General features: G+C 38.6%; 1 long non-coding RNA gene across 1 annotated transcript in view; it reads left to right on the plus strand.

The window, feature by feature from the left end:
- The first annotated feature begins 223 nt into the window (after positions 1-223).
- The window catches only part of LOC136058695 (uncharacterized), a 39,814-nt gene continuing 26,934 nt past the window's right edge, over positions 224-13,103 (plus strand). Inside the window, exons 1-2 of the long non-coding RNA XR_010623157.1 lie at positions 224-371; positions 1,257-1,420. This is a non-coding gene — a long non-coding RNA (uncharacterized LOC136058695). The remainder of the gene's footprint in view (positions 372-1,256; positions 1,421-13,103) is intronic.

Consider the following 13,103-nt stretch of genomic DNA (forward strand, 5'->3'; position numbering starts at 1 on the left):
TGAGTTGACCTACTGTGCCATGCTAGTATGGCTGTGCTGTGGTCTTGAAGGCAGGACTATGCAGCTGCAGATTGGGTTGGTGTGGACTGAGGTCCTCCAGAACAGAGTAGCTGCCCACTTGGTAGTTGCCTCATGCATAAGCAGCACAAGGTTCATGAATAAGGTGCTCTCCTTATCTCACTGTCTCCAGGACCTGATCCAGCAGCTTGATATAAAAATGCCACAGCCTGCACACAGCTTGGTGTGGAGAGTCATCTATATTTACATGCATATGTTTAGTGCACGAACCTGTTGTACAAAAATGGGATGCTTGGGCTCAGATTCCTCTTCTGTGGCAGGAGACATTGAAGATGCATCTTGTTCTGACAGAGGTATGACTTGACCTAATGTTCTCCTGAAGAAGTGGGGCTGATTTTCAGGAACTAGTTCAGCATCCAGTAGATGAAAAACGAAGGAGATTGAGTGTGATTCTGAGATCTTCTGTTAACCGCTCACCTGGGACAGAAGGCACTGATGTCAGTTCCTGTTTTATTAAATGTACAGCACAGAAGTGTGAAATAGGCAGCAGAACAAGGACTGACACTGTTTTCTTCCAGCTGAATGTCTAAGAGACTATATATGCTCCCTGGCTAAGAAAATATCTGATTATTCCAAGTAGTGTGGAACAGCTTCCTCAGGAATGGAGGTTATTAATCCCAAACTGCCTTGTAGTCTCTTCAAGAGAATTGATTTGAATTCTTTTGTGGTGAGGGGGAAATTAAGCCAGTTCCCCTGTGGATGAGGGTGAGGTCTCTGGCTTTGAGCCAGGTGTATAAATTAGGAGTAACCTCCTTCAGCCGTGCTTTGAGAACAATGAAGCATGTTCATGCCTCTGATTGTGGAGCAGGGTCTGAAATCCCTGTAGTGTGCCCTGTGTCCTAGGAAAAGGTTGGATTTAATATAGAATATTTTCAACAGTGTTTTCTGTTTCATGGAAGGCCTAGCCTGGAGTGCAACAGGCCCAGCACTGCCAATTGAGTGAGAGAAAGGACTGTCCTGCTGTGTTCTGCACTGTGTGCCTCACCTGGAGCTCTGGGTGTAGGTTTGGGTGCCACAGTATAAGAAGGACATAGAACTATTGCATCCAAATGAGGGTTACTAAGATGGGGAAGAGTCTGGAGGGCAAGGTGTATGAGGAGCAGCTGAGGGCCCTAGGTTTGTTCAGTCCAGAGGAGAGTAGGCTGAGGGGAGGTTTTGTGGCCTCTCTTCCAACTCAGGATATTCTGTGGTTCTATGATGAAGATATTCAGATGTTTTTGAACCAGAAGAGGCCTTTGCTCTGGGAGAAGCTCTGAGAAGGGCATAGTGACATCTTTTCTCATCTGAAATGTGGCCCTCTGCAAATGAGTGCGGGGATCAAACTCCTTCCTATGATGGAGAGGTAAGTTTGGGAATAGCCATGCTAGAAGCTTTTAATTTAATGTTCTTTGTTCAAGATAAAATGCATTATACTTCATACCAATCAAATTTAGGAATGGAGCAATATGTTGCATATATTTGTACTCCTGCTTGCTTAATTCATATGATTAATTAAGGAGAGCAGTAGAGATTGCTGAAATTATGAGTTGACTGAGAGATAAGCAAGGAAACTGACGTGAATAGAAGCATTTTCTTCAAGTGTGTATCTGTTTACGATAAGATTGCCTGGATTAGAAAAGATGGTTACAAAAAGGAACCACTGTAAGTGTCTGTCATAAGGCAGAAGCTTGCAGTTGCCCCAGGTAAAAATTTCCTGTTAACTTTTGCAGCCTTTGTTGAGTAGCCAACTGTCACGAATTCCTAGTCAATATTTGTGTAATGCTCTTTGGCAAGTCACACTGTTTGCTATTTGCTCGATCAATGCATAATAGGCCAATGACTCAATATTATAAAACTCAATGACCTGTGAAACTTCAACATTTACACTTCTGTTAAAGTCTCAAATAATTTTTTATTAGTAGGAACTCAAGCTAAAATGCCAATCAGATAAGCTTGATGACAATTATTAGGTATTTTCTTAGTCACATTGAAACAGATTCTAGTGGTTTTTTTTTTTCTTAAACTAAACATAATATGAAATGAATGAATTTGCTCACAGGGAAAGACAAAACTCATAATATATTTGACATATTGAAAGATATAAAGGTCAACGTGTCTCCTAGAAAGCATCAGAAACCTATCTCAATTTTTGGCTTTATTTGGTCTACTTCCTATGGCATGTTGCAGCTGTTACACCCAAACAGGCATAAAACATTTACTGTGTTACAGTGGTAGTGGTATGTCTCACAGGACCTCTCTGTATGGACCACAATTAGTCATCTGGTTATCAAAGTCTGTGTAGTTTTGCTTCTTTTAGAATATTAAATGTATGACAAGATGAAATCCTGACTCCATTGAATTCAAAGTAAAACTGCCAAAGGACAGTACCTCAGTCCTGGTAGGGAACATTTCCGCCTTACATTTACAGCCTCCTGAAATACTCTCTGTACATCTTGTTGCCCATGTTTATGCTGACTCCTTGCAGCATAAAGCAACTTTAGTTGTGACTTATGCTGTGGCTATTTGAGTAGTTTGAGCATTCTCAGTGGTGGTCAAACTCTAATTTGCTTTCCATTGCCACTGAAGTGACTGTGCTGCTCATGTTGTTGAAATAATGAATGAATAAATGAGCATGGACAGAGCGGAGCAGGACTGCTACTGCCAGGCTGGGTTCTCAGGCACTGTGTCCCTGTGCAGAGCCACTGGCTTTTGCAAACATGTTTCTAGCTATTGGATGCTCCTGGGGTATTTCAATGCAAAATCAAGCCTGGAAATGGGAAGTACTCCTGTAGGTGGGTTGCGTGGCTAAAAGCTGTGCTTATGGCTGGCCTGAAAGCATTTGAAACACATAGGTGAGCTACTGGATCTGAAAAGTGAATTCTTAACTTGGTCTTTAAGTGATTACAGTGCCAGTCCTTACTGGTGCAGTGTCAAAAGGGTAAAGTTAAACTATTTGTTGCTCACCACAGACACCATAGTGTGCTCACACCAGTAAGAACAACAATGAAGCAAAGCCGTGTTTTCCTCTTATATGTAGTAAATCTGTCCTTCCAAGCTCATTGTCAGGTGTTCCAGTTGTCTCCATGTCAAACAAAGGTACTAATTTGACCTGCAGTCAAATTTCTGTCGGCAGAAAGTTCAACTATACTAATTGTAAGAATGTACCTTTGCTGTAACAGAGTTGCACATTGAAATTATAATTCTGGGTTAAGAAAGTAGATTTAGATATGTACAGATATTACCACATATACAGAAATACTTCTTTATTTTCCATTTTAAAGGTACAAGTTTACCAAAACAACCATATTGATGAAAAGTGTTATTTATTGTTTCTATTGAGAAACCGTTCAGCAATCTATCAAGATTAGGTTCAGTTGTGAAGTGAAAACACTAGCAACAAGAACGAAGCTTTTAGTAATAATCTGATCTAGTTAATAGTGAGGGCTGGTACAAAGAATACTCAGCAGACCTCCAAGGCTCAGCACTGGAGAATCTAAAGAAGAAAGTTAGCAGAGGATGTGACAAAGGACATGAAGGCTACTGGCCAAGCCTGAGTTTGCAAGGCAGTTGTATAAAACACATGTTGATACCCGATTGAGGGCTAGTCTTATCCCTTCAGAAAGGTCCACATTTTGAGCCTCAGCAGTCACACTGGACATTATGACACTCATTCTTCAGGTGAAAGTTTGGTGACGTACCCGTGCTCACAGCTGTTCATATTTTACATCTCCAGTAGCTCCAGTGCACTGCTCCCACAGCATTAGTGAAACAGAATAGTTGAGATAAGTGAGGCATTTCACATAACACATACGGCAGAAAAATATTATCTGGTAGTAGACACTAGAAGAAAGATAAGCTTTATCAGAATATCCCTGTATTTCTGAAGAATTTGGACAGTTTCAGTTGATTTGAACCATGCTGGCCATGGTACAGCACCTCTGCTCCAGCAATGCTTTGCGTCCCTCCCTCAGCACAATGGGCTCTGTTTACTTTACACTGTACGAATGCTTTGTAAACATGTGTGTATATGTAAGTGCAGGTTGTTACATGCACTTACCTGAAGCAACTAAGAGCAACTGTTGGGTCACTATTTGCATGAAGAATGTGTGTGGGTTTATCATTATGCAAAAGGTATCAGACACACCTGCCAGAACAAATGAAACTTTTCTAGAAAAAACAAACCTGCCTTTTTGTTTTATTGAATATCTGCAATCTTGTCTCTTGCTATTGCACCACACTTGGAATGTCAACAGCGTCTTGGCAAAGTTTGTGTCACCCTGATTCGTGCTAACCTTGAAACCAATGCTCAGGAAACAAATTAAATCCGAAGCAATGTGAGGACGGGGTAAAAGGGTAAAGAGAGGGAAGAGGCAATCCATCTAGCAAGGGAAAATTAAGATTATGTTAACCTAGCACAGTGCTGTGGAGCCAATGCTGTATTCCTGAGCAACATTGTATAGGTGGACATAGCTATGTTAGGTAGCTTAAAATACTACCCATGCTTGCTTGTCAGAGCTTGGTGGCATAGTCAGTGCAGTTCACTCAGTGCCTGCAATGGAGTTACCCTGCCATATCTTTCTTTTAGGATGCACTCATGTCTACTTTCAGTGGGAAGGGACGTGTTCATGCTGCGTATGTCATGAAGCTCTTGTGCCCAGGAGAAGCAGCTGCCCCCAAGCCCCAGCTCTGTCTGAGGTCAGGCCTCATCAGGAGGTGTCCCACTGAGCTCAGGTGTGGCTCCCAAACCCCATCATATTGCACTTAGAAATGGACCCCGCTTTCCTTTCATCCCTTTGTATGTATGAGCAGAATTTGTTCAGTTCAGGGTTTAAAAGGATGCTTTGGAGACTGAAGTTCAATCTACCCTGCCTACATTTTATTATTACTGTTTGTGCTGTAGTAAATGTAATCTCACTCGCTGCTTCTCTGTTTAGAAACTCAGAGGCTATTGGGTGTTTTTAAAAAGCCTTGTTAATTGTGTTATGTTGAAGAAGAAAATTGGAGCTATCCATCACGTATGTGTATAAAGAATGAACAGGGTAGCTCTTTTGGGAATAAGCAATTTAAAAAAAAAACAGCAGCACAGAAGGCAAACCACAAATGTTGTTCATTATCTTCATTTTCTGAAGCAGTGAACAAGGAACTACACAGACGATAAATAACAGTGACTGTGAAATGAAAGGAACAGCAAAGGAGGGAATGCTACTTTAGGATAAGGTGCAGTAGGTAACAGTGTGTTTAATATAATAATACTAAAGATATAAAGGAACTTCTTATTTTCATTACCAGCATGTTCTGTTAGGTGCTGCCTTTGCTGTGCGTGGTCTAATAAAAGACGTAGTCAGTCATAAGAGATAATTTACCCTTAGCACCTCATTGTGAATTTAAGAATATGCTTTGCTTTGTATCTGTGCATACCATTCTGAAATCTGTTCTCAGTGCTGTGAGAGAATTACATGGTCGAAGCCTGAACCTGCCACAGTAAGTTCATGTTTCCCTTCTAGCAGGGTAGTGATGTGCCACTTTGTGTGGCTTTCCTCCCCTGGATCACTTGTCATCTTTCTAAGCACAATTGGGCTTGACTTGTTTTTACTTCCCTTTCCAGATCTTAAACTGAATTAGTGCTCAGTGCTAAGGTGGAGAAAGAAAGACTTGAAAGTTGTTTCTCAATCTCCCTCTGAACTTAGTGACCGTCATGAACCCATAATCCATGCTGTCAAACAATGAGACTTCTTTGCTCATGGTGAAAGAGAAGCCAATGGAGTGCTTTATTACTAATGCCAGGCTTATCAACTGCAACAGAAAGTGGGGATGATACTACTAAGGTAAATGAAAGAAAATGTGCCTGCATATAGTGTGCTTATATTCCTGCACACCTTCAAATAAATTCTGAAACATATTCAGTGAAATTGCACTAGTTTCCCAGGTGGATTGCTAAATGAATGAGTGAGTTGAAGAAAGAATAGACAGAGAAGACTGTAAGCCAAAGAAATCTTTTAAGTCACTGCACTAAGTTCACCAGTTTTACAGTTTTCTGGGCAGTGGAGCAATTTCTGAAGTTAGTTTGACCTACTATCTTATTTAAAAAATAAGACCTTGTTCTTGCAAAGATTACCACACCTGATTTTGGTTAAGCATGCAAGTAATCCCAAGGAATTCAGCATGATTCTTCGCATACTTGAAGTTCTGCATGTTTTGTATCATCAGATCTGGCACTCCTTATCACTGTCAACATGTATCCTTGCAGGAAAACACATTAAATCTGAAAATACCAAGTTGAATGTCAGCTCTCTATTCTGACAGACAGTGTCATCTGTTCAGGAACTGACTGTAAGTACTAATGAAATATTGAGACCACAGGAAAAATAAGCATCAGAAACTTTCAGTGCTACAATAAATAAATAAATAAATAAAATAGAGATGAACATAGGAAAAGCTGTTCTCCAATATAGACTCACAAATCAAGCTCTTCTTGTCTTTATTTATTATGAGAAAGGATCCATGATAACATAAACAGTACTCATTCATTACAACCCACAGAATATATCTTGTTTTCCTGTTATGCTCCTGTGACCTGACAAATGTATTTTCTTCTACAGTATCTGACTAGAGTACAAAATGAATTGTTCTCTGCTGTAGTTTTTAACTCCTCGAAAAAAAGATGGTGTAGATAAACACAGCTTAGCTATTTATGGGCTGGTATTGGTGGAGCAGCATGGTCTCCAGTGAGGAAGCACCCATACAATTGTTTGGGCAGTTCTGTCCAAGGAAATCTGAAAGAGTCACCTTGGCCTTGGTGATGAGCCCACAGTTCCCTGTAGAAAACACAAAATGTGCAGGAAAAGGGGATCCCACATTCTTCCGCCTTTGATAGAGCTGTTTGCATTCTCCGGATGCTAGTACAAATGGTGAAAGATTGCTGACCTTGACTTTTTTAGTCAAAAGCATTAAATCCTTTAGGCATTATGACAACTAGGACAGCGCCATTTTAGCATTTATATTTTATTCCTCAAGCTTAGATTGTAGAAAAAAAAGATTCTAAATGGTTAAATGGCACTTATCATCCATTATCTTAAAATAAGACATAAACACTATAGGTTTCTTCTGCACATAGGAAGCTAGTAGTGAGGCTAGAAAATGCTGGTTTAGTAATGTCACTTATTCAGATTAAAAATATCATCTTAGCTTTGATTATAAGATGACTGAAGGATTATGCTGTGGCTTCTTTTTGGTTGTGTCACTAATATGATGATGATTTATTGTGTTTTCAGCTATCCAGATTCTCTTGTGCATGTGTTCTACAGCGTAACAGTGGATCTTCCCTTGGTGGATGTGAGACATTTTCCATTTGGCTGTTTTGCTTTTAGCATAAGTCTAGTTTGCTAAAAATATTTGTTTGTTTGTTACCTATGATTTTTGTGGTCAGCTTCACTTGGCATCACATCACTTGGCACAAGAGTTTCTCTAACTTGTCCCATTGTCTCCAAATGATACCCTCCTACTGTCGTTTGATAGAAACTTCTGCAGTACTGCCTGAGGAAAGGGAAAATCCCAACACATGTGCACATATACATGTACCAGAAGCGCCTTCTCAAAAGTGCTTTCAGAAAGCGACTTGATGCAGATCACTCAGGCTAAAATCAGCCTCTCTTTTAAGTCTAATTACATCTCTCATGTAAGTGGAGCCAGCTGAGATTATTCTTCAATACCTAGAAGGTTACTCTAGCTCAGTGCCTATTAGGTTGCTGTTGTCAAGGAGTTTGCAGCTGTACTCTGAGAAGATAATCTATGATCAATCATCTCTTCTCTAAGATCACTGGTAAATTTGTGGGTTTTTTTCTTTTTTTTTTTTTTTTCCATTTCTAACTTGCTACCCTCCATCATTTGGGTGCTTTTCAGAGGAGGAGGTTACTGGAGCAGACAGGACAACTTCTTATACCCAAAATATGCACTCATAGCTTAGCTTCAACAGTGACTGGGAAGGCAAGGGGACTTTTCTTCTGGCTGTGAGCCATCAACCAAGCAGAAAGCATCGACATGGGGTGGGATGCTTATAGGAAGGAAAGGTGTCTCTTATCCCAGTTCTTTGTAATGCCAGTCATGTTGGAGTGCTTATTTTGAGCTGGAGTACTAGGAGACTACTTTTTTCTTCCTGTTCAGCAGAAAGTGTTTAGACAGTTTGAAGAACTCTTGTCTCCCTTCCTCTATTTGAGCTCAAGTCGTCAATTAGTTGTAATTGAAAAAGGTACAGTAAATGGCAGGTGCCTGCCTCTTTGGAAGGCATAATTATGACTAGCTTGCAGACTTGGAATTTTGATGACTGAATAAATAAAGAAGACAGATGTGTTTGTGTACACACCGACAGCAGTATTAACAAGATGACACACTAACATAAGTATCTCTGTAGTCTGTTTCTCCTCTCTTCTTGTTCATGAATGAGGAACTTTGACGTTAATTTGTACTAGCTACAGGATTCTCATTCAACATACCTCAATAAGAGGTCTTTTGTATTTCACTTTCCACTATAAATCTCCTTGTATGTTTCCAGTATATTCTGCTAGTAATGAGCTTGTACCTGATTAGAGATTAAAATGTAATGACAGGTAATACTGATGCCTAAAATCAAAGGATTTCCACAAAAACAAACAAACAAAATAAGACTATGTAAAAGACACCTTTTAAAAGAAGTTATGTCTTAGACGAGTTGTTGTGTGGCATTTTTATCCAACAGAGAAAATAAAAAGACAAAACCAACCAAACAGAGATGACAATTATTGTTTGGTGTGCAGCAATATAATAGTTGGGTCACTAGGTTTTTTACAAGGTCTTGTGCTCCCACTGCCGTGACTTGCAGGTGATGATGCTAGGAGCAAACCAGGTTTTGCTAACAAACCAATTGCATACAGGCTGTTATCTAATCTATGCCTTAATATAATATTGATGCTTCTAAAACATTAGCTATCTTCTCTTCATATATAGTTAACCTGCTTATTATTATTTTATCTGATATTGAAAAATGTTCTCAAAGCACTGTTTGGTCAGCAGTTCTCTGGCTTTATTTATTTATTTTTTTTCTCATTGTCGTGTGTGTTTGAGATTCATGTACTATTTCGTTGTATTCTGTTTATGCAGCAATGACAAAGTCACTGTTGAAAATGAGTCACCCTATTTAAATATACGAGAAAACCGATGGATGTATTTTTAACACACTTCCTGAGCTCAGTTCAAAAACAGCGTGTTAGCTTAAGATAATTTCTCTTAGTCTTTGTAACACAGACTTTGCACGTGGTTGGACTTTGCTGGGCATATTCTGATGCTGCTCTTGGTATAAGAAAGGGGTTCTGCATAGCTGTATCTTACAACTTTCTTCTCTTATGATATGTAAGCTTAGAAAGACAGTACGTAAGTTAAAATAGGTAATGTGATGACTGTAAACATTTTGATGGTGTACATAGGGCTGGGGCACTTCAGTGACAGGAATGTTAATGTGAGTATTTTCTTGTCACTTAAGAATTTGTTTCTGCTATAAATAGTTTCTTGTGAACAGTATCTAAGAAAGCTTGTATCAAGGATGGTTAGGATTCCCCAAGGAAATAGCTTTATTCATCTATTTATCCTGAAAAATAAATCAATTGCCAGGGATATGCTTTCATCCTTCCCTAAGGAAGAATAAAGGTAAAGAAACCATCTGAACTGAGCGTAAGAAACCTAAGCAAATTAAGAAGAAACTTTTTCAAGTTTGTTCTTCTAAAAGAATGTTGTTTTTTTTTCTACTGTCAGACTATTATAGTCTCAGACAGTGGGGTTTTTGAATTCATCTATTCCCTGCTAGCTCCCACTTCACTTCTGTTTTCTATTCTGCTCTCTGAAACAAACTATTTCCGCACCTGAGTGTCCAAGATGTTGTGTGGTGGGCCATTTAAACTTCTCTTTCCCTCAACCAAACTAAAACTTCTTGCCTGTGAGATATCTGGCTTCTAACCATCGTACTCACCATTGTGTTCTCCTTTATTTTGCTTTCTAGACTTGCAAAGTCACATCTTCCTTTGCACACTTGCACAATGTGAATTGTTTGCTCCAACAAAGCTGTTTTGACATATGTCCTGTTTCTACGACATAACTGGCACAGTTCCTCAAATAACTTCCTTGTGCAAAAGAACTGTGCCAATTTTATACCAAACGCAGAAGGTGCCAAAGTATGTCAGTACCACAAGGTTTGTTCTCGTGAAATAAGCTCACTCCTGCCTCTGTTGGTTTGGTCTTGCAGTTCAGAGGTATTCTTTCATCTTTTCTCATTTCAGTTAGAGCTGTGCTGGTGTTGTATCTCAGTGAATATAATGCAGATCATTGCTGTGAGACCTCAGTTCAGCTTTGTTGCTTTCAGTGATGAATTAACTTCCAATTACATGCACTGTGGAACAGTAATATGAAAGCTAGGAGCATGTGCTTATAACTTCTGGATGTGGAATTACTTCTTCACTGCAACCCTCCTCCCACTGTGTGCACACTATAGTTAATGTGCAGTATTACATTTTTTTTAGGTAGAAAATAAGCAACAGGTGCATTTAATATAAAGATATTACATTTGCTGTCTAAGGTCAACTTTCAGCCTGATCTGAAATAATCTTGAGAATTTCATTACCGGAGGAGCCTTTCTTGCTGATATGACATAATACATAGTAGCAAAGCAGGATTTTTTTTGTGTCATTTATTTTTGCTCCTCTTTCCTCTGCTAAACTGAAGGGAGGAAAAACAGAATTTCCAGATAAAACTGCTTCTGTGTCATACAAGTGTTAGCAGAACTATATCATTGTTTGTATCACCTCACAACTTCTGTTGTTATCAAGATGTCAGGTAAGTTTGACACACAATCCTGGTAAAGAAAACTGGCCTGAAGTTAGAATAAAAAGAAAGTCATTATTTCATTTTTTTCATTTTTTATTATTTTTCCTAATATTAAAATTTAAAAATAGCCCCTTTGTGGTTGTTCATCCTCCTCCCCTTTGGTCTAGTTAAGGATAGGAGAAAAAGAATATTAGGAAAATGAACATTTAAAATATTATTAAAACTATAGAAAACTAGCATAAAATGGATAATACATGTTAATCTGTAATGTGAAAGTTGTGCTGAGATCCAGCCATCTTCCTCTTAAACAATCCTGAGAGCTGGGGACTATGAGAGGGGCTGCAGGGTACTGTTCATGCGAGTAAGAAAGGAGCTAAAGAGAAGCTCTCATATCATTATAGTAGAGTATGTTCTCCTGCCTCAGAAGTGGCCATTTTCACAACGTCTTTTGCATCACTACAAAATATTTTGAAGAAAAAATAATTGTAGCTCAAAACGTAATTCAAAAGCTAAAGAAAGCAGAAGTGACCGTTTGGGTAGGAAGAAAGTTTGCATCTTCTGTGTTTCAAGCAGCAATAACGATGTAAATGTATGAGCTAGAAACTGAGACATGGAGCAGAACTGCAGTGAAAAGGTACTGATTTGCAATCAAAGTTCTACTAATAAAGACATCCTTCTGTCTGTATATGAGCAGGTCTGTTGTCAGCTGTAGTAGATCAGTGTAGGGCACTTGTGTGCTATCTATTTCCCTCACAGAACAGGTCTGCACCCGCTTATAATATACATCTGTGTGCCCAGAGACCATATTCTTGTCAGCAAAACCCTCTGCTGGATGTTCGTATAAAATACACATCAAACGCACCCGAAAAATTATTTTAAAATTTAAAAGTATAGATGTAGGAAACACATAGTAGTACCTCATTGAGAACAAGTAAGGAAATATTAAAAATGGAAATTGATTACGCAGTGTGTTGGGGTGAGTGTATTTGAGTTGTGCAATGTGCACTGCTGTGAAGAAACATGTTACAAGCAAAATGTGGCTGATGTATTTTAAAAGATCACCAGTTTTGATGCAGTTTGGGGTTTTGCCAGTTAAGCTTTTGATGAAATCCTTGATTCTGATGATGTCCTAATGCTTGCATTAAAACAAACAAACAAACAAAAAAAACACCTTATTATATCATATCAAATATATTGCTGCAGATTATGTTCCAAAAAAATGTGACTTGTGTTCCAGTAATGACTTTAAATCATAATGGGAATTCAGAGTTACTTTTGTAAGTTGGTGTTACAGAAGTAATTCCCTTAAATTTTATTATTAAATTATTGACTGACTTCTCATGCAGATTGTTTCAGCATTTCTCATCTATCTCTTACTTCACTGAATAACTACACCTGCTGATATGGAGTGCTCTGGCTTAATGCAATGAGTCAGCAAAATAAGCAAAATTATTAAATATTTAAAAGTGTCATTGATATCTGGTGTAGAGAACATATTTCGTGTCCTTATGTCTTTCCACTGCTTCTGCATAGATATCCTAGTTTTTAAGGATTAATTATTCTTATTTAGACAGTACATACATTGTTAATAATCCATGAAAGAGCCATTTTCATTTCCTTGTGATCTGTTGAGTGCATATATGCATGTGTCAGTTAATGTTAATTCTATTGAATAGGCAAGTCACTCTTTGGATGTGTAACAAAGTAGTTCCATCCTGTCTTGAATTTCTTTATCAAGATGTCTATTTGGATGTGTATCTGCTCCCTTAGGTACTCTGCTGTGTTGCTACTGTATTCCTTGGAAAGCTCTCTCAGAACGATTTCTCTCTCTTGCACACGGCAACATCTGGCACCTTATCAGCAATCACCATGCAATGCTATTTTTCTTTCAATACAGTCTGCTATCTCTTTGTTTCATCTCAATTTCACAGCAATTTCGGCTGCGGTATTTTCATTGTGTGTTCTATTTTATTTCTGGGTTTGTTTTTTATTTCACTTTATTTTATTTCCCGGAGCATTGAAAGTTCTTAGGAGTTTTCTCTGCTTCAGCCATTGGGATAGCATAGCACTGCCCTGACAATGTGTCCACAGTCATTTCCTGTTTTAAGTACTGCCGTATCTCATGTTATATCACTGTGTGCAACTCATGGCTAGTCGTGCCAAGAAAAAAAAAAGGTCTCAATATGATTTTTCATAGAAAA

This window comes from Cyrtonyx montezumae, unplaced genomic scaffold (genome assembly GCF_038088225.1).
Source record: "Cyrtonyx montezumae isolate F1298 unplaced genomic scaffold, pur_monq_1.0 scaffold_8, whole genome shotgun sequence".
In the NCBI taxonomy this organism is placed as follows: domain Eukaryota; kingdom Metazoa; phylum Chordata; class Aves; order Galliformes; family Odontophoridae; genus Cyrtonyx; species Cyrtonyx montezumae.